The sequence below is a fragment of the Centropristis striata genome, chromosome 14 (genome assembly GCF_030273125.1).
Source record: "Centropristis striata isolate RG_2023a ecotype Rhode Island chromosome 14, C.striata_1.0, whole genome shotgun sequence".
In the NCBI taxonomy this organism is placed as follows: domain Eukaryota; kingdom Metazoa; phylum Chordata; class Actinopteri; order Perciformes; family Serranidae; genus Centropristis; species Centropristis striata.
In genome coordinates this window covers 25,090,519-25,111,101 of record NC_081530.1, presented here as the reverse complement: position 1 = coordinate 25,111,101, position 20,583 = coordinate 25,090,519, and the positions used below count along the sequence as shown (strand labels likewise).

Here is a 20,583-nt window from a genome sequence, read left to right as displayed (position 1 = left end):
TGCACATATTAAAGCATCTTAAACCCATTTGGTTTCATTGCTTGTTTTATTCTATAACTTTTACTCAGTTATTTCACTTTGTTTTATCATTTGCCTTCTATGGCTCTTCCCCCTCTTTCCTTTTTTCGCTTCATGAAAATCACTTAAAACTCCTGTTTTGCTACGTAAATAAACAGAGTTTCACTAACACTGTAATTTCTTGACATAGACCAAAAATAAGCCACTCTATTGGTACCTGTTGTGGGGTGCACTTATATAACGCTTTTATCCAAAAAAGCTTTACACTACACATTACGCTCATTCACACACCGATGAACACAGTATCCGGAGCAATTTGGGGTTCAGTATCTTGCTCAAGGATATTTTGACATGTAGCTGCCATGGTTGGGGATCGAACCACCAACCTTCCAGTTACTGGACAAAAGCTCTACCAACTGAGCCACAGCCGCCCTCTTGTGTAAGATACTACATGTTTAAAATAAGTTTTAACAGGAAAACTGAAAATGGAAATCTTATGAACCTAATTTTGAGTGTATTTAGTTCATATTTTTATTTACTTCACATTCTACCGTGAAAAAAAGTATAACAGGTTAACTACCTCTTTTATTTTATAAAAGGCCCGAGACCAGAGAGGCAACACCATTACAGCAGACAGCAAACAGCAAGTTTACTCTATGATCATGCTGGGCTTTCAGGAAAAAGATAACTGTGTGAACAGACCGACAATTCACTCACAACAATTCAAACAATTGCCATTTATGTTAATTATAGCCGTCATATTTCACACCATCATCCGATACATTATGTCTGTAACAGACTGGCTAACTGGGGAGGACTTTCTCTGCTCTCCTTTCCTTTTAGTGCTGGCAAAATTTAAAATGAAGAGCCATTCATCTAGATCCACAGGCAAACAAAATCAAATAAATCAACACTTTCCCCAAATATAAAAACATTTGTGTTGTGGGCAGATAATTAATGAGCACAGCTGCACTAATTAAAAGCCATCTGAGTTCCATTAATCTTGGTTGTTGAGTCCCATCGTTTCTCAAAGTGGACAGCCACGCCTTTCCTGTGCAATGCCCGTTGTCCTTGGACTCATTTTTCAGGTGATTTGGAAGAGCATTGTTGCTTTATTAGCATCATGAAGAAACATGAAAGCACAATTAATAATGCATTCCAAGATGTGCACAAAGGAAATTATTGTTTCTCTACATTACAGTGGAGAGGATTGTGTTGCAGCAAAGCCTTACTTCAACATTGGCAGCCTGGCAAAATGTTTTTCATCTTTAGTTTTTGCCAAGTTTTGCCCTCCATAAGGCCTTCTCTGGGAACCCCTCATGATCGCACTATTTAAAGATTAAAGTCTGCTTTAATTGTTAAGGTTAAACACATTTGACTTTGGTAATCCTGAGGGTTCTCAAGGTTTCAAAGGCAAACTCCATAATAACGTGTGGAGTGTTGCCAACATATTGCCAAAGCAGAACTTCTAACATGTTATCAAAGAGTTTTTTGTTTTTTTGGACACCAGCATCAAATAATTGTGACAGCATGTTACATTTGGAAATCAACAAAAATTAAATATACCTTTATAATTTTAGAGTCAGAAGGTACGGTATAGAGCTCTTTTCATTACCAGTTTCTCTTTCAACTGAATCTCATGGTCTACGAGGTTGTTCAGATGTCCGTATAAGATAGTATACAATGTTTCATGAACCCCAAATTAATAAAAAGTGAAACTACAAATACTAATCTCTTTCCATATGAAAGACCTTGCTAAACCATAAACACCAACTCCAACTAATCTGCAATTATTCTTCCCTCCCTGTTAAAGAGCTCATCCCTGCTTATCTAATAAAAAACATTCATTCCCGTTTTGAGACATGCCCAGAGATGGATTGGCAATATCGTCACAGTAATAAATGTTAATCCACAACTTTACGTTGCTCTGACACAGCTCATAAATACTATCAGAAACATAAAAAGCGGTACACAAGATGAGTGAAGCCTCGGCCTCTTTTGCATGCTGAACCTTTGGCAGAGACAGAGGGAGGGGAGGGGAGCATATGGTGCAAGGCTGCCATAAACTGGTTTTATGAAAATGGCTGGAATGTTTATTGAATTTAACAGTACCTTGGGCGCTAACGACTCATCTCATTTTACCAACGCTTGCTTGTAAATCTCTCGGAACAAAATGACAAACACAGCTTGATCATCACTGCTACTATGAACATAAGTTGTGTTTAAGCTGCTACGATGACATTTCTGTTTTGTTACAAAAAATATCTGCTTATATAGCTTTTTCTATTGACATCCAATGAAAAATAAAAACTTTACGCAACACTTAAATGTGCAGCCAACAACAGGAAAAATTACAAAAACAGAGGCCAGCACCCAGCCATATAACAGAATAGCATAGCCCTAATCCATCCAAAGTCCAGTTGTATGTTATCTTGTGGAAATAGTTTTTACACTTAAGCATCATGTAGTATACTGGTGCAAAGCTGCACCGGTTACTGCATCTTACGCAAATAATATGAATAAATAGTTCTGCAGTCAAACTTTTGCAAGTAACAGAAGCCGAAAATTGGCTTCGTGTTTGATGTGAACAGAGTATATGAATCTGAAAGTTTCTTTGTAGTTTCCTGTTGACGGTTGAAGGCTTAGTGTCTTAGTGTCTTTTGCCAGTGGAAAACTATTTCCTTTCTCTGTCCTTTGTGGTCATTTTGCAACATAGTGTGGGTTCTTGCTGTTTGAATCACAAGGACTCAATTTACCTACCACAAGCTGTTCTTAAAAACAACCCAACATTAGCTTTATAATTGCTGTTTAAAACCCCCGTTTTTCTGCATTCTTAATTATTCATTTCTTCATATGCTTTGTGCAGTACATAAAATTGTTGTTGTAATCACAGGGGCAATGGCCATTAAGCCCTAATGTGGCTAATGTTTGCCTAATCAAAGTTTTATGGACGGCAATAACTTTGAAATAACATTTTTTAATTATCCTTTAATTTGAGACGTGATATTGGTGCAATCTCTCATTGGAAGAAAGACCCAAACAATAACGGTCCCCTTGGGGATTGTTATTGTTTTGCACATTAAAGGTAAGAAGGCAGGGCAAAGTACAAGACCTGTTTTTTTTTTCTTCTATGAACATACTTTGCTACTTGCAGGGAAATTTGTCTGCAACACAATTAACACCAGTAATTGATTAAAAAAAGATTGATTCATCACACTGATGGATTTGTTTTAGGTCGCACACTGTATTTCAATTTAGTATAATCTCTTTGTGTTGATCTTCATAATGCTGTGACATTTATAAAGGAGACACAGTGACAAGCCATTTTATTGTTGCAAACATCAAGCCCTGACCATTTAAGTGTTTCTCCAATATAGTGTTTCTGTCATTGGTTGGATTAAAGAAAACATAAGCGCTGATGGGTGAATGGTAATAAATTAATTCTAACATTTAACAACTAAAAATGTTGCAGCTAGAGCAGCTCATGTATGACTTGAAATATGAGGGGTGGAAAAATAAGTCTTTCAATTCATCTGACATGGTGAATTTCAGGAAAGTCTAAATCTTGTTATTGTTCCTCCTCCCCCCAAATTACCTTTTCTCTGCACTTTCTCGGTGGAACATACAGTATTTACCCCCTTCACAGTCCCCACCACCCAAGCACAGACGTTTGAGCAAGTCTATTAGTTCAAAAGGATTATTATTCTAATGTGAAAATGGAACTAATGGTGTGCCAGATGCTTTTTGCACAATTATCTGAGAAAACAAGTCTCAAGATAAGTCATGTGTTATTATTTGGTCATTTTTCAGAGACCCTTCAAAATTGCCCAATTATGTTCTATTAAGGCAAGGCCAACCCTGTCAATCAATGCACCAGTGTTTGCCCGTGCCTTCAAAGACAGTCCACTCCAGATTTAATGGCTCTCAGAAGTTTTCACTGGAGCAAAGTGATAATGTTGCTCAGACTAATAAAGTTTGTTGTTCTCTGGATTCAAAAAGCAGCGATGCAAGTTATGAACACATCTGTTTTGTGTTAAGTTACACAACTCCACCATCCAAGATGAGTTTAAGAAGTGTTGTATTCTTAAGGTAATGCATACTAAGGACACAAAATGCATTTGTATGCCAAGAAGAGGACAACAAGCCTACAGGACTCAGTGAAAAGTATGTAAAAATAACAACTATGTGATATTATTTATATGATTTACAGCTGCACTGTTCCGTCATTATTTCAGTGTCCAGAAGTTCACTTGTTTAGTGGTATTTCCAGTAGGGCTGGGCGATATGGACTAAAAGTCTTATCCTGATATATTTAGGGTGGATATCTATAAATGATATATATATCCTGATATCACAAGTGAGAGCAAATGTTCAGTCAAAGTCAAAGCCAAATATGACATGTCACAAGTAGTTTTATTGAAACTGTTTATTTAAGTGAACATAAATACTGTATAACAACAAGAGTAACTTTTTTTTCATAAAAGCTCCATAAAGTGCACATTTAAATAAATAAATATCTTAAATAAAAATTGCCTATGAAATATATTTATATAAGAAAAGAATAACAAACATTACAAAATAACTAAATATGATGAACCCTTGTAAGGGCAGCATTTATAAATAAAGAAAGAAAATAAATTGAACTATATCGATATACGCGATAAGGTCTAATTCCATATCACATTTAAAAATATATCGATATATCTTTTATATCGATATATCGCCCAGCCCTAATATTGGATGGTTCACAGAACACTGAATACACACCTCTGTCCTTGGATACACAGGAAAGTAGCACTCCAATATACACATGCATCAACATCACTTTTAACACTGGGATAAAGTTGTTTACCAAGTTTTTAAAGGCATCTTTCCTCCAGCCAACTGTAGAGGGGGACAGTTTTTTAACTAATATGTTCTGTGCATGTTTAAGAAATTCAAAATGCGGACGATCCAAAAGCTCTGTGTCTTATGTTGTAAACCCCTCCACAATTTATTCTGAAGGAGTAATCTTTTTCCTTTGAACTTGAAGGATCTGAGTGTACAGTACCTCCTACACCATGTAGAGGTCCCTTAAATTATCCTTTCAAAACATGGCCTCCCTAAGAATGGCTGACTTCCCACCAGCAATAGTTTACAATTAAGCCACAAACAGGCAGAGTGATGAAGATATGGACTGAAATTGAGTGCCCTGCTGATGTTTCTCCAAAACATCTTGCAAATGTGAAATTATAGGGTGGGACTTCTCCACTTAAGATGATTTTTTATTTATTTCATAAGATTTTCTGATATCCTATCACTTCTGATGGCAATTATGTTGTGCCCAAAAGTCATATCCTCCCTTGCTGTTCCCCGTTTGCCAAAACTTGTGCTAGGTCAGCCTCAAACACATGCACTGCCACTGGGAATTTTTGGCAACCCGGGTGTCACATTCGAGCAAAACATCTGTTGTTTTACCGGCCTGGCCAAACCCACTCTGTCGCACTGAATTAGGGAAATGGGAAACAGTGTCACACACGAATCCGACACCGATGCCTGATTGGCTTTTCCCAAGCAGTGCATACATTCTCTGGATTTGATGAAAGTTAAGACAATAAAACACAAAAAATTGTAGAGATATCATACTTATATATTTTGTACTGCTATGATTTATATCTAGCATTCTAAAAATACCATGCGAATGTTGGAGAGGTTGGGATACGATAAATAAAGTCTGTGACGTGGCCCAGTGCTGCAATCAATCTCCACCATCTCTCTGTATCCCCTTCTCTCTGTTTCTCTCTTTGTTTTCATATCTCACTGTCCCTCCCTCTTCGTCCTACATCTCCCTCCTCTCTGTCTAACTCTATCTTGCTTGAGAGCTAGCATATGTCTCCAATCATTTCCTCCCAGCCCCCACCCACTCGCCTGCTCCTTCCTCCCAGATTTCCTCTCTTCCCCTCTGTCTCTTCCCCAGTTACTCCTTCATCTCTCCCAGTCTGACTCGAGCCGTGACTGGTGCAGTTATCAATCACGAAAGCCAAGCCTTGTCAGGGACGACTGAACCCAGAGGCGCTTCTCTCCCCTCGCTCCCTCTCTCTTTTATCTGTCTCGGTCTCCTTCCTTTAACAAATTTGTTCCAGTTAATAAGCCCTCCAAAATGACCCCCTCTTCCTAATTAAGCACAGGCAGCATGTAGGGAAATATGATATTTAATTAATGATGAGATAAACTCTCTCCCAAGGCCCTGTCAGAAAACCATGACACCATGTTTGGCGGTTTGAAATCAAATTAACACGCCAAAAGACAGAAGAAAAACTGATGGGTGATTTTGCTCTCCCCCTTCCAATTCTTCATCTGACAGAGGAACACGTTAAATCTGGATTTGGATTTTGAAACGAATCACTTCAGTTGTAGCTGACTTGTATTGTCAACCAAGTCATGCTGTCATGTGAGCAGGCTCAGTTTATTAATTATCATTTCATTATACTTTGTCCCAACAAGCTATTCATCAAAGATACTGGATATCAGCTCAGGTTTAGATGATTGGTTCAACGCTTAAGTGTACAAAAACGTTTATTCAGTCAGAAATACACACTAGGCCTGCCCCCTAAGTGTTCATGATTCAAATCATCAGCTGCTGAGTTGAATCTCATGTTGCACTCGTTAGTTTTTCTTTTTTAGCTGTGTCACACAGAGCAACGTAGGAAAACAAACATCTTGAGTCTTGTCTCAAAATTACCGCGATATAAAACGAAATGTAATGGAAATAGAGAAAGGTGATAGCAGAGATACTTAGCGAAAGTCAATGGGCTGTTAGGAAAGTCAACTAAACTACTTTTATAGATGCTGGTACAAACTCCTCTCCTGTTGTCCTGTCTGAATTACTTCTCAGATGACAGCAGCCAGACTGGAGAGATCCTCCGTGCTGTGTGGAAGCATTTTATTACTGAACAATAACCAGGACGCACACTTTATTTTTCTCTGACTGAGTGGAAATCTGATGTTTTCACATCAAAGTTTAAGGAGACACATTACGCTCATTTTCAGGTTCATACTACAGTTGAAATGATAACACTTTTTTTTTGTACCCCGTATCAATTTTAGCACCATCTCTTTAAGCCCTTCTCCAGAAAAAACCCAGTCTGCTCTGATTCGTCAATGATTCTGGGTCTTTTGCATTTATGCTATGGGCTTCTCTGCACTGTTATTACAGCCCATGGAATGACTTTCTACCTATCCTGTATAGCATAGTTGTGATATCACAACTTTACAAACTCCTGACAGTTTGTTTAAAGATACAGGCTCTGCATATGGACTGGGTGTATTCTCTGTTGATTAATCTTTTTTTTTTGCTTTATGATCCAAAAAGACATATAAATAAAATAAAACAGGTCTTACATGAGATATGCTGATACGAGACTGCTCTACAGGTGCACTGGACCTGACTGTACTGTAACTGGGTCGGAGGCTGTGAATAATACAATTCTCATGACTATGCATATTGAAGAAACAGCATCAGTCTATGTAAAGGACAATCGATAGAAAAGACATGCAGGAACAACAAGCACATGACACCAGTACCAAATTGTACACATTGTCGTGTCCTTTGAAAATATATTTTTTAAGTTTGAACCAAATCACTTCAATCCTACCACACAATGAACAAATATATAATTTATGTTCAATGAAGCCTTGAAAAATCCTTGATTACAAAACCACATGCATAGCTCTGCAAAGCGAACTGAAGATTATGTCCAAGTACCATGTTCTAAAGTTTATGGTTTAGCATATTTGACAGTTTAAACATCCTACTTTCAAAGCCTTTTTACATTTATGAATATGCTCCAATAGTGGACAGCAAAGAAACAGTCCAGCATGTTTGAGCTGCACTCAACAACCCGCTGTAATTCCTATATAGATAAAGACAGACATGCAGCCATATATACAGCATCATAAGCTTTTAAACACCAGAATCTTTAATATGCAAACGATTCAAATATTCAAATTAGTTACAACAAAGACCACATATCAATCAGAATTCTTAGCTGTGCCCACAAAGAAAGTAAAAGACATTCACTGACAATAATTTATTCTCTCTTATCTCATTACCCCTTATATGATTTCTGTGTTTACAACAAACTTTAATTTCTTTAATCATGTCCAACATCTCATTCTTTTATTATGTTTTAACAAGCGTTAATTAACGGCTGACAAAGTGAATCACATTTAATAATGCATGGATAATATTTTGTCCGGAACATATGGTGTACTTTATTAATATTCAGCATCCATTGTCACATTCTGTCTGACGGGGCCCTTTCAGAAATAGGCCATTTTGATGTGAGGGCAGATATAAGCATAGTTGTGAGTGAGTTGTTTGCAGTCACTGACTGATATTTAAAGACTCATTTATAGCCGAGCAGGAGGAAGAGAGAAAGGCTAGGGTGACGAAGAGTAGGCCAAAACAAAATCCGTAACTGCAACTACATATATACTTATACAGCTTCTCGGTCTGTGCCTCAAATTATGTTTGAACGCAACCAACCTGAAACAGTAATTTGTGTTCATTGGATTTCACTCCAAAGCATAAAGTTATATAACATGTATGTGATGTAGGAAAAAGTATGAATGAGACTTTCAGAGTTATGAGACTTTATAAGTTATGAATTTGAACCCAATTTCACATTGATAAAAACACTGGTCTTCTATTTGTTATAACTATCAAAAAAAATGTTTTAAGTAATAAACTAAATTGAAAAACCATGTACAATTCATATCATTAAAAAAAAAAAAAAAAAAAAAGTATAAAAACAATTTAAGGTCAAAAACAAAAAACACGCCCAAGAATTTCGGCCTCAGACTGTGTGCCTGTATCAAGCTGCAACCTCCAGCACTAGAAAATGACGCCAATGTGCAAGTGTCATGAACTGCACTTTGCAGAACTTTGGACTCACAGAAAGGATTCGCTCCCATTTAAATAAATGCATCCACACTGACTCTGATGCGCATTTCACAGAGAAAACCCTGCATAATTTTTTGCTTCAGGTCCATTTTTGTCACGTTTAGTTAAGCATAATCTGCATAAACAGCAGAGTAAATCACACAAGTATCCTGCTGTATATGTGTTTTGATCTTATTAACAGACCACTACCAATCAGTATTATACAGTTAACCACAGACTGCAAATGCACCATGCTTACCACGCAAGCAGTAAGCGCTGGGGTTAGCTCCACCCTCTCATCCAAATATGGTCACTTATAATCACTTCTGGCTACAAAAAATACAAGATGGCACAATCAAAAAACACAAGGTTTCAAACTGGGAGTGCACAAACCAAGGCGTGACATCATGGTGGCAGCGTTTTGAGTCAAAGGTCTCTGTCAGCCATATTGTGAGGATATCTTTGGGTAAAGATTTCCTTAAGAGAGTCAGGTTTAAACTAGCAAAATAAAGTACAAGCAAATATGAATTCCCTTATGGCATAAATTCCCATAAAGACTTAAGACAGGCCTACTTCTATTTGACTGTTTTTGGCTGAAAGTACTTTTTGGTACAACACTTAAAGTTAGTCACTTGTACTCCTTGAAACCAGTGAGCCAAACACACCATGTTCACATCATGTCACTTTGCTGGCATCATAATCATAAAGACAGTTTAGTTGTAAACTATTTTTACCAAGTTGGGCACTGGGATCGTCTTGTCGGTTGAGCTCCTCATCCTGGAAATATGTCTCGACAATGACAACTACATTTTAGCTCTTGTTCACCCTCATCTTCAAATTAAATTTACACTGACTACTTTGATATGTGCAGAGTGAGTGTTTACATCCCTGTGGACTGAGAGAAAAATAAATAAACCAAAACTATCACATCCGCAAACAACCAACAACAAATCTGACATATTTACCATAACAGCCGTTCTGAACTTTGGTCTAAATGAAACACATCCATAAAATAAGTGTTTGTTCTGCACCGTCCTTTGAAGTTGGATTTGTTTTTGCTCTTTAATGATTTCTTTCTTCTGATGATGATGGAAGCCGTGCTGACACCTTCTTTTGCTTCATCAAGTTCCGCTGCACAATTACATGAATTTACTTTCAATAAATTACCATCCTTGCATACATCAGTCAAATCATCCAGCTGAGGCATTCGCAAACAATATGCATTATTAATTTCATTGTCAGTGTTTATTTGGTTAACTTGTAACCGACTTGGACAGCCCATTGCCTTGATGATGCATTTAAAAGCATCAGGGTCGGCTTTTTAAAAGGAAATCAGGGGATGACATGCTTCCACACGCCACTTCGCTCCCCGCTGAGGCCACAGAGAGAAAAATACTGAACTCCAGCGAAAGACCAATCAAAAACTCAAAAGATGCATCAGGAGCTGCCAAAGCCAAAACAACAGAATCAGGGAGATCATCCACATCACAGCGATTCTCAGTGAGTGGTTGTTAGCACTGATTGAGTAGATTTCAATTTAACAAGTTTCTCCTGTCTACAATAGTTAATTGAATGAATATATTGTATTCATAAAAGAGAGAAAAACAACATGAGCAAACAAAGAAGTTCAGATAGAAATTATCTCTCATTAAGCATGGAGTAAAGAGTTTTCAAGCATGTCAGTCATCACTTCAAATGAGGATTAAACTTCTTCCAAACAGCTAACATCAAATGCCTATTTTTGATTTACTCTCTGAGTATTTACACTGTACAGGAACATGGAGAGATTAACAGGGAAAGGTCAGTCAGAAGTTGGGAATCAGAAAGTATAAGACAACGGTGCATCCAAAATAGACATGTCTGCTAATGGCAGGAAAAACACAGCTAGTGAAGACAAATCAGAGCGAAGAAGCACCTTCTAAAAGTGCCATGTTGCAGCCATCCATTTAGCCCCGAGGGCACCTGGAGGGTGCTGCAATGGCAGCTCTCATCTGCCATCAAACTATCATCCCAGATGACAGGTCTTAGGTACACTCCCAGCTAAATTCCAAACTCTTGCAGCGACTTACACTGAACTATAAAATAAAAAAGAACAAAAAGATGAAATAAGATGGGTGCACGATATTGCAAACATTTCAGATAATTATGCATTACAGCAGTCCTTATTTATTTATCAAAAGCTCAGCTAAAGTTCTTTTTATACATATGAAACATGTAAAAGAGAGAACTGTATTGAAACCTGAATCAGTGTACTATGTTATGAAACCTTGATTATCAAAGTGGCATGTAAGATGTTCATCAGGCGGAACAGGATGGACATTAAATCAAATATGAAGAACAAAACAAGGACAAAAAAATGCAATCTGAAAACTATGTGTGTAATTGTGTGTTGTTTGTTTTACATTTGAAGCCTTTATTAAGATTTTTGAGTGAAGCATCAAATGTCTTTCTTCATATTTACGATACGCTCACCCTGAAAAATAAAATAAAAATCCTTGAACAAATATTTAGTTTGAGTAAAGAAATTTATTGGACTTGATTCATTTTGTCTTTTATTAAACCAGCTTTCTTTAATGAAAATATTTTTCTGATCACAGTAAATAAGGTCAATGCTAACAGAAATGGAGTGAAACTGAATCATTTCAGAAACAGGGTTAAACAGAATGAATAGATATGCCAAAAGAAAGAAGAAGAAAAAGATTAAAAAAGAAATTCAACCTCTGCATTTAACCCATCCTTTTTTACACACAAGTGAACACACCATGCAAGGAGCAGTGGGCAGCACATTACTGTGCCCGGGGAGCTGTGCAGGGGGGTTAGGTGCCTTGCGCTATGGCACTTCAGTCCTAGACCTGTCAGTACAGGGATTCGAACCGACGACTCTCCAATTACAAGCCGATTCTTAACCTCTAGGCTCTTTTTCTAATTACCCAAGAACAGTGCAAAAAGCTAAAAGGGGGTAAAAATGGTATGCAATAATTTCAATTGGTCATAGTTTGAAATGAATACCAGAATTCGGAAGTTTAAGTTTAAACAATCAATGTCTGATAATAACTTCAAAGTCCACAATCACCACCGCACTGAGACATATCAGATAAATAATTAGATAAGTCTCCAGAACTACAAACCACAGACCAAGAAGACTATCTTGAAACTGGAGTTTACTTGACAAAAGTGTTCAGAGTCACATTAGCTGCAATACATTTAGGTTGAGTCATTCTTAAATTCAATGGCAGTCATGTTTTGTGTCACGGCATCTATGCATGATGCTAGAGTGAATGCGTGCCTGGCGCCAAGAGATGCATCAAGAGAGCTGGGACTCTGGGATTCCTGCTTTATCTGCCAGGCCTAATGATGGCATCCACCTGCTGTTTTATGGTCACAGCTGGAGCACTGTAGCTCCCATTTGGCCCAAAGCGCACAATCTCTCTTTCGCTTTCTCGATCTCTCTTTGTCTTATTCCTCGCCATGCTCTTCTTTATTCTATCCTTTGCTCTTATCTTTCTCTCCCACTTTCATCTCAGTCGTTCACCAACCTGTTCTCAGCGCTCTCTTTTTTTCAATCTTCATCCACCTCCCTATTCACCACCCTTCTTCCACTATGCTTTCTTTTCTTTGTGGCTCATTGCCCTGATGTTCTTTTTATGGTCAACAGCCACAAGCTCCTCATCTGAGCTAGTCTGGCCTCATGTGTTTCAAGAGGGGATGAGTAGATGTGGGGGTGAAGGCCCACGAGGTGTCCATACAGCCAAACATCAGGACAATATGTCACACAGCTGCCTGATGACCTCGACCATTCAACCTTGCAGGGCTCTGACTGTGCATCTTTATCCTGAGGGTAGCTGCAACATGAAAGCAATACATCTTTTTCATACAGGAAAATATTCCTACTTTGTTATCGCATGATTCCCATAGAGGTTCATGATAAAGTCTGCTACCAATATGAGCTGCCTTAAGCATGTCTTGTAATTTAAGCTACTTTTCTGCCTTTTTCCACAAAGCCAGCTTCTTCTATTAAAACATGCATATAATTTATTTAAAGCTGCTCTGACCAATGATGAACAATGGATCAAAACATCTGGTGCATGTGAAAGGAGTCGCATTTTAGCATCTTTCAGCTTATAGTTTGGGTTTCTGGGTCACAACAACAAGTGAAAAACTTTGATATCATGACACATCATGGTACTGGAATTTCTGACCTTTAACTATTTGACACCGTTTCAGCACTGAAGATTATGCCATTTTTAGATAACTGAGTCTTGATTCATACAGATCATCGGTTTTCATCATTGCCACTGTAAATGCTCAGTCTTCTTTAAAAAGATAAGCTACATTGTATCAAAAAACAAATAACCACTGTATTTTGTCAGAATGTGCACATTCAGGTCATGTGTTGTGAAAAATCATGTAATGCAGGTTTGAATTTAAAATCCTCAGGCCAAAACATGTAGGCACAGCTTGCAAAGCTAGCATGTTTGTAGTAAAACCAAGAATCTGAAACTAAAAAGATGTAGTATCCCCTCAAATGTTGTTAAAACAGCATTAGATGTGTTTATTTTTGACAATAAGAATGCATTGAAGAATGGAGCATCTCTATCTTGAAGAACCACTGCTTTTGTTTGAGTGATAACCTTATATCTGAGCTTGTCGGACACCTTCAGTATACTTTGCTATTCCCAAAGACACACCCATGGAGGATACTCTCAACTACTTACAGCCAGGTTGTGCTTGAAGACCACTAAACAACAAGACATCTTTCACCGATATTTTAGTAAAATTTCCATAATACAAGCCTCACCTCACCTTGCTTCCCTCTTAATCCCCCGTCACGATCATCATTTTCAGCTCAATCAAGAAACCCTCAACTGACCAGATTTCAGACAGGTGATCTCCGAGGAACTTCACAGCAGGTGTTTTTGAGACAACTTCTGACTGACTTGACTGAAGAAGATTGGAGTTTGGACTAAAAATAGGAGCAACAAATCATTTCTGGTAGACAAGCTGAAATTACTCAACAGCAGAAGGGGAAAAAATCATGATCGCAGCCCGGGCCCGTCAACAACCCAAGACGTCCTCAGAGAGAGGCACCAGCTTGACAACATGTCAATATCACTTTGAGTGTGTCTCTGCGAACACAGCTCTTTGGGAAATCTCATTTACTTCAACAGCTTTACACACAAAAAAGACAGTGAACATTTGACGAATGCAGGGAAAAAAACTGAGCAGTTGATCTTTGAGACCGCAGGAAGACAATTTAAAAAAAAAAAAAAAAAGGTAAGACAACAGTCCTTTGTTGATCACTGTCAATGCGTTTACTGGACCAGACGGTGTTGTCTAACATTCGGCAGCTAACGGCTGTCTGTCGGAGATCTTACGTTCACAGGAAAGAAATTGCCCTCCTTGAGTTTAGCCCCCAGTTCGACTGCCTCTTAAATCTGTCACTCATATGCCTCTCAGAAGCTGACAGGATGATTGAATACAAACCCATATTAACAGTGACAACTTCAGCTGCAGTTAAGCAGACCTGAGTGAGCGGAGCATTGTGGTAGGCAGGCAAAAAAAAAAAAAAAGAAAACACAGCTCTCAGTCACTCCACAGGCATACAGGCAAAATGGAAAAGGATGAAATTTGAGAAAAAACATGACTTGGGTTTATTTATATTAATGGAACATGCCTCAGATAATGGCAGCTTTACATTTTTACACTGTGGTATTTGCAAAAGACAGACGAAGGGGTGGATAATGTGAACGAAGGGCTGTTTTTATTTTGAGGAACTGCACATTAGTGAATATGCATATTGGAGCATGTCTTGCAATTTCCATATTTAGCTCCACACCCTTAGGTGGTTCTCTCAGTCTCCAGGGGCGACAGCCACTCTTGAGTGTGATTTGTCCCAGGGGCTGTTACACATGCTGAATAAACATGAGCCTAATCCTCCTTCCGCTACACTTGTAAGGGGTCAAAGTTCGTATTTACAAGAACAGCAAATCCACTTACAATCAAAACCTGTTTTGAGTGTCTTACATACACTACCTAATAGCCAGCAGAACATTTTAATTTCTTCCGGATGTATGTTATATTTGCCAAAACTCATATTACTAGTTTAGACATTTTTATTATCACCAATCAGTATTTCCCCCTTTAAGATTTTACCTATCTACTGACACAATTCAAAGATCAAAACTGCCATTGTTTTCATGTGGGAATAATCTAAAACTATGACTGCGATTGATTGCTTTTAAGCACGATACTGTACAACTTCAAATGGCTAAAGAAAATAAATGGACCATTTATAGCTTTAGTCTTTGAGAGTTCTTGTCAAAATGCATATGAAATATTTTCTTTCAAAGATAATATTTTGTTCTAAAAATTACTTTTTTTTTTTAACTTTTGGGTGCGACAAAATTGGAAGAAATATATTGGCCACTTAAGGTTTGTGACATGTGGTGCAAATAGCCCTATCATCTCAAAAACAAATAAAACAAATAGTCTTTTATAAAAGCACCAGTGAATAATTCATACAATAATCAATAAAATCACTTACGATATAAATTAACCAAAGTTAAAGTTTTTTTTGTCCACCAGTGTTACTGAGTTGTGTACTACTTTCTGACCAGACTAGTTTGGTGGTCCTTGTTGGTTTGAGTCCAAATGTAGGATCAGTTTGTTTGTTTCTTGGAAAAAAAGAAAACAGTCTCCCATTAGAGACATGACATGATTCACTGTTGCCGTTTATGTTGTCTAATTGTGCAACATACAGCCCAAGTAGAGTAAGTAACCCTCTTTTAATTGTCATTTTTTATTGTTAAACTACTCCCTTCTTCCTCTCACCAATTAGGGAATAAAAAGAAAATTTGTCTTTAGACTTTCTCTCTGTATGAGCTCCATCTTCCTACTAAATCATTCAACAGCACTGTGCTTCTCATTAGCCCGCTTAGCAAAACTTCCTCAAAAATCAAATAAATCAGCGCCTGGGACTAGAAATTAAAGTCCTGCCTGCAAGCTCTGGGGAAGATTTTTCCCCCCTCTTCCTTTCAAAAAAGACCAGTTCTTAAGATTTAGAGCACTGCAGTCCTGAAGGCAGGCTTAGCTTCACCCTAGGGTTCTGGTACAATGAAGAGAACCCTGAATGATGATATTGAAGCACAGATTGTCTCATAACACCAGCAGAGTGTGCCTGGTGTTGGCTATTAAAGCCAAGACCAGGCTTACTTAAGACACAACAAAAGAGGTGTATTTAGGGGTGGGATGTCCTGGTGGCATAAAAGGTACAGACCATCCAGCTGCAGTGTCCCTAGTTTGAGTCCAGCCGGGGACTTTTGTTGCATGCACATGGACATGAACAGTGGACATGAAGACGAGAAAGCTAGAGAGCTTAAAGGATTTTTATGTTATGGTGGAAACAAAATGTTTGGCAGCTTCTTATGGAGAGCTTTAATGTGTGTGTTACTGCTAAATAATGAAGAGCTGTCCGGGCACCAGATACCCTGTGTGAAAAGAGTCAAGAAATCTTGGAACAAAAAAACAGCTCACATTTTTTAGCTTCAGTTCATGATCTCTTGATTTTTTATTTTTTGTTTATTCCTCCCTCCCCTCCTCCTCGCCTCCCAGAGCAACCATCGTTTAAATGCAAGCCAACATCTGACATTGTTTGGGCTCGATTTGTTTATGGAGGGTGATGGCTAGCCGCTGAGATGCAGGACTCACTTGGGACTGGACCAGTCAAATCTCGTCAGGCCCTGGATGACTAGATGAAACAGCCGTTCAAGGCCCATCCGCACAGGTTTGCGTTCAAAAGACAGCATGGCATGAGGCCTGGGATACGAAACCGCCCATGGGTCCATTTATAAAAAAATAAATAAAAAAGAGAGAGGGTAAAAAAGAGAAGGGAGGGATAGAAAGAGAAAAATATGATTTATTTAGCATGTTTACTGTTTGCTTTTTCTTGGAGAGCAGATTCATTTTTTAAAGAAAAAACAGATCTGAAATCCCAGGCGTATGAACTTTAGTTTTCTTAAGGAATTTGACTTCAGCACTGATCACCTGTTAAAAAGGCAGAATTTGATATCTTTCACCTTCATGACGAAGTTAAATTTCTTCTGTTTTTCAGTATTTAGTAAATAGTTGTACCATCAAAGAGTCAGAGGTCGGATTTTATGTGATAATTGAAGCTTCCTCTGATAACTACTCAGGGAATAACTCACAATCACATTTAATTTCCCCAGCATTACATTGCTTATGATCAAAAACTACTGGACAACTGCACTCACACAGCCAAACATTAAGCAATAAGCAGGTGCAATAATACAAGACATAGCACACCAGCTAATAATACTCAGTAGTCCAACAGCAAATATAACTAGCTTAGTGTCTGTCTGCAGCTTTTTATTTTGGGAAGCTCTCTAAAAGCCACTCTGAGATTAACTCTTGTCCGGCAGCCTCTTGCTCGGTCACTCTCAACAACAACACTCTCCCAGTGCTCTGAACAGTCCTAGCATCATTACTAACTGAGTTAACTGACACAGCTGCAGTTAGCAGCAGTTAACTTCACCATAGCAGCAGGTAAAGCTTTGGTCAATCAGGAACCTTCACTGGAAAATGGAAAACACAAAACTAAATCCTCTGCCATCTTCTTTTCCATCAACTCCATGGATGGATAAAGAGAACAACTCCCCTAAATCACGTCACACGAAAAGTAAAATCTGAATCCTACACTGTGCTGCAACTCTGCTGCTGCTGGGAGCAGACACTTTCAATTTATAATCATATCGTCTGTTGTCTGACTAAGATAACAAGCTTAGTGTTTAAAAACTAGAGCTATTTGATGAATGTGGGCACTGATATGCAAAATGAATTAAATAGGTTTTATTTCCAATATTCTATTAGAGAAAAAAAAGATGAATTGGGGGCAGTGAGCAAATAATGTAATGTACAACACACCTAAGTTAAAGCCGCTAGAGTAACTCTTAATAGAGAAAAAGTTCTTTTTTGATTGACAGGACAACTAGCTGCTACAACCAAGCTCAGCTTAAGTTTAAGTTTGGGTAACACAAGCACGTTTAATCATACGATTTGACACAGTTAATGTAAATTCATTTTAAAGTTATTTCTCACAGACAATCCCAAAACTGTACAACTATTCAGCAAATTTGAGATCATTATTTGTGCAAGACGGTGTGTGTATGCATGAAACCTTTCAGCGGAAATGTCTCTTGTGATTAAATCTAAGCTTATAATTTATGCACCACTAGCTCTCTATTAAAACATCATGTAATTAACACCTTTTCTGCACATTTAAGTTCCCGATCGTCATTCTCATCACAACCGACTGCGTTTTTTTCCTTAAATCACAGCCTCTCTAACGCCATCAAAAGTAGCCTATTTAAATTGCAGAACACTAGCAGAGGTTTCTCAAGAGGACACAGGAATAACGGTAAGTGTCCACCATTAAGTGAGTTAATAAATATATAAAAAATAGGCACTGATGCAAATGAGGGTTACGACGAGACTACTTTGAGGCGACTTTGTGATGCAGCAGCTATTCATCACTGTGGCTGAAGATGCACTCTTCGCTGTCCTTAGCTTTATCTAATGAAGCCCCCATATGCAAATGAGCCTGCCCTTTTTCCTTGATTTTTCCTCTTCTATGTTTATAGCTGAATGTGGGAAAGGGGGCGTTACAGTGTGGCAGAAATGTTACAGCACAAGGACTCTAAATTCACAGGATAATGTATGTATGGAGGACACAATATATTATATATATATATATATATATATATTAAGAATCACAATTACTACTACTGTTGGCTCTATCTGCATGCACCTGCACACAACACTCTATTACACCATGCAAAGAGCTCAAACTGCTTCCTTTTACAGTTTCCTTGAGCTGTCTGCAAAGCCCAAGTGAGAAAAAAACCTTTTGTGTCACCTGCCTTGCAACTTTTATTACATAAAACACCCTTTTATATGTGTGGGTGTTTCAAAGCAAGCTATGCAAAATTATGAACATATTAAATCAGATTTGAGGCCAAGTTGGACGACACACATTGTCCAAGAAACAATTGCGAAAAAGATATTATTGTCATTTTACGCAGGGTGACCAAAAATTACAGTAAAATGTGTCTCTGCATTGTATTCTGTTAATTCAGTTAATGGCACTGTATAAAAAACCCTACCTAGGTGCTGTCTTTAAATGTGGGTGACAAACAAACACACATAACAACAAGATTTATTGACATGAACTCTCGAACTTCTGCTAAACTTAATAAGTTCATATTGTAATTATTGTGACAGGCCTATGCGAGAAGCACCAGTGTAAACAGCACCTCCATCAACATTACTTTCTGTCATTACCATGCCCAAAATAAACCAATATTTCTGCTTTGTAACTGGAAGTGCCAGATGCATCGGAAAACCACATCATGTCAGGATTAAAGATATTATCCAGTGCACACAGCTCAGTGAATTTCATCGCCATCTTAAGGAACTGCGTACATTGCTATGTACACAAAATAAACTGATTTTTGTCGTAAAGTGTAAAAATAAAAGGTACACTGAGGCTTACACGTCCATAAAAATATTATTTATAGTATGTTTTGTGTTATTTGTTTACTTAATTGGCATGATAATCTTATTCAACTAAAACCTACTAAAAAAAAAAAAAGAACAACAGGCAACACAGGCATCAAATGATCAAAGATTAAAAGCTTAGGAATCCAACTACTTTTGGTGTGCTGATTCTGAGAGACTTTATAAACGCTTGCTTTAAAAACAAATTTATGTCACTGTTTGCATACAAGAAAAACTCATTACTCAAACAAATATGCCCACATGAAAGTGAAAAGGTCATTCTCAGATCAGGATCTTCTACTGGCCTGACAAAACAGCACCAAAGTGTCAACCAAGATCTCCACTTTGCTTGCACAAAGTCAACTGCAGGCAATGTACACACACACAAACACACTTACACACCAGGCCTGTGGTTACACAATGACACACATCATCTTTGTTGAAAACTTGCTTTCAGTAAGTGCATACTCTCACAACCTTGAAGTCTGAATTCAGTGTGGACTCAGCAACACTCAAAGAAGCTCAACTGCTATTTGCAAACAAATCCCAGATTACAAGATCTTCTTGTCTTACTATAGCATTGTTGGAAAACAGTTAATTGCTTTGAACATCAGTTTGATTATTACTTCTGCCAAGGAGGTTATGTTTTCAGTTCAGTGTTTGTTGGTTTGTTTGTTTGTTTGCCAGGAGGATTTTTTTTAATCAAACCCTATATATATGAAAATAATAAAATAAAAATGTTAAAAATGCTTTGGCAGATTTACATTTCATTTTGTATATAGCCCCACTGCATTCTTGAGACCAATACAGGTATTGAAGTTTGAGAGTTTTAAAGATCTGATTATGACATATCTGCCAATAATACATAAACATAAACATTTTTAAGGAAGAATTTAGCAGGGAATTTTACAATTGATTATGACTGATTCATTATTAGTGATTTAGTTAGTAATTTTTTGTAATTTATCAGCTATACACCAATATAGATATAAGTGTGATAAGCGAATATATTGGTTGAGCTCTGGTTTTGTGATTGATTTCAACCATATTGCCCATCCCCAATTGCTATT

The 20,583-nt window shown here is 37.7% G+C and overlaps 1 long non-coding RNA gene across 1 annotated transcript in view; it reads right to left on the bottom strand.

The window, feature by feature from the left end:
• LOC131985035 (uncharacterized) overlaps positions 1 to 20,583 on the bottom strand; it is a 100,770-nt gene that overhangs the window by 57,806 nt on the left and 22,381 nt on the right. Inside the window, exon 2 of the long non-coding RNA XR_009395605.1 lies at positions 16,649 to 16,756. This is a non-coding gene — a long non-coding RNA (uncharacterized LOC131985035). The remainder of the gene's footprint in view (positions 1 to 16,648; positions 16,757 to 20,583) is intronic.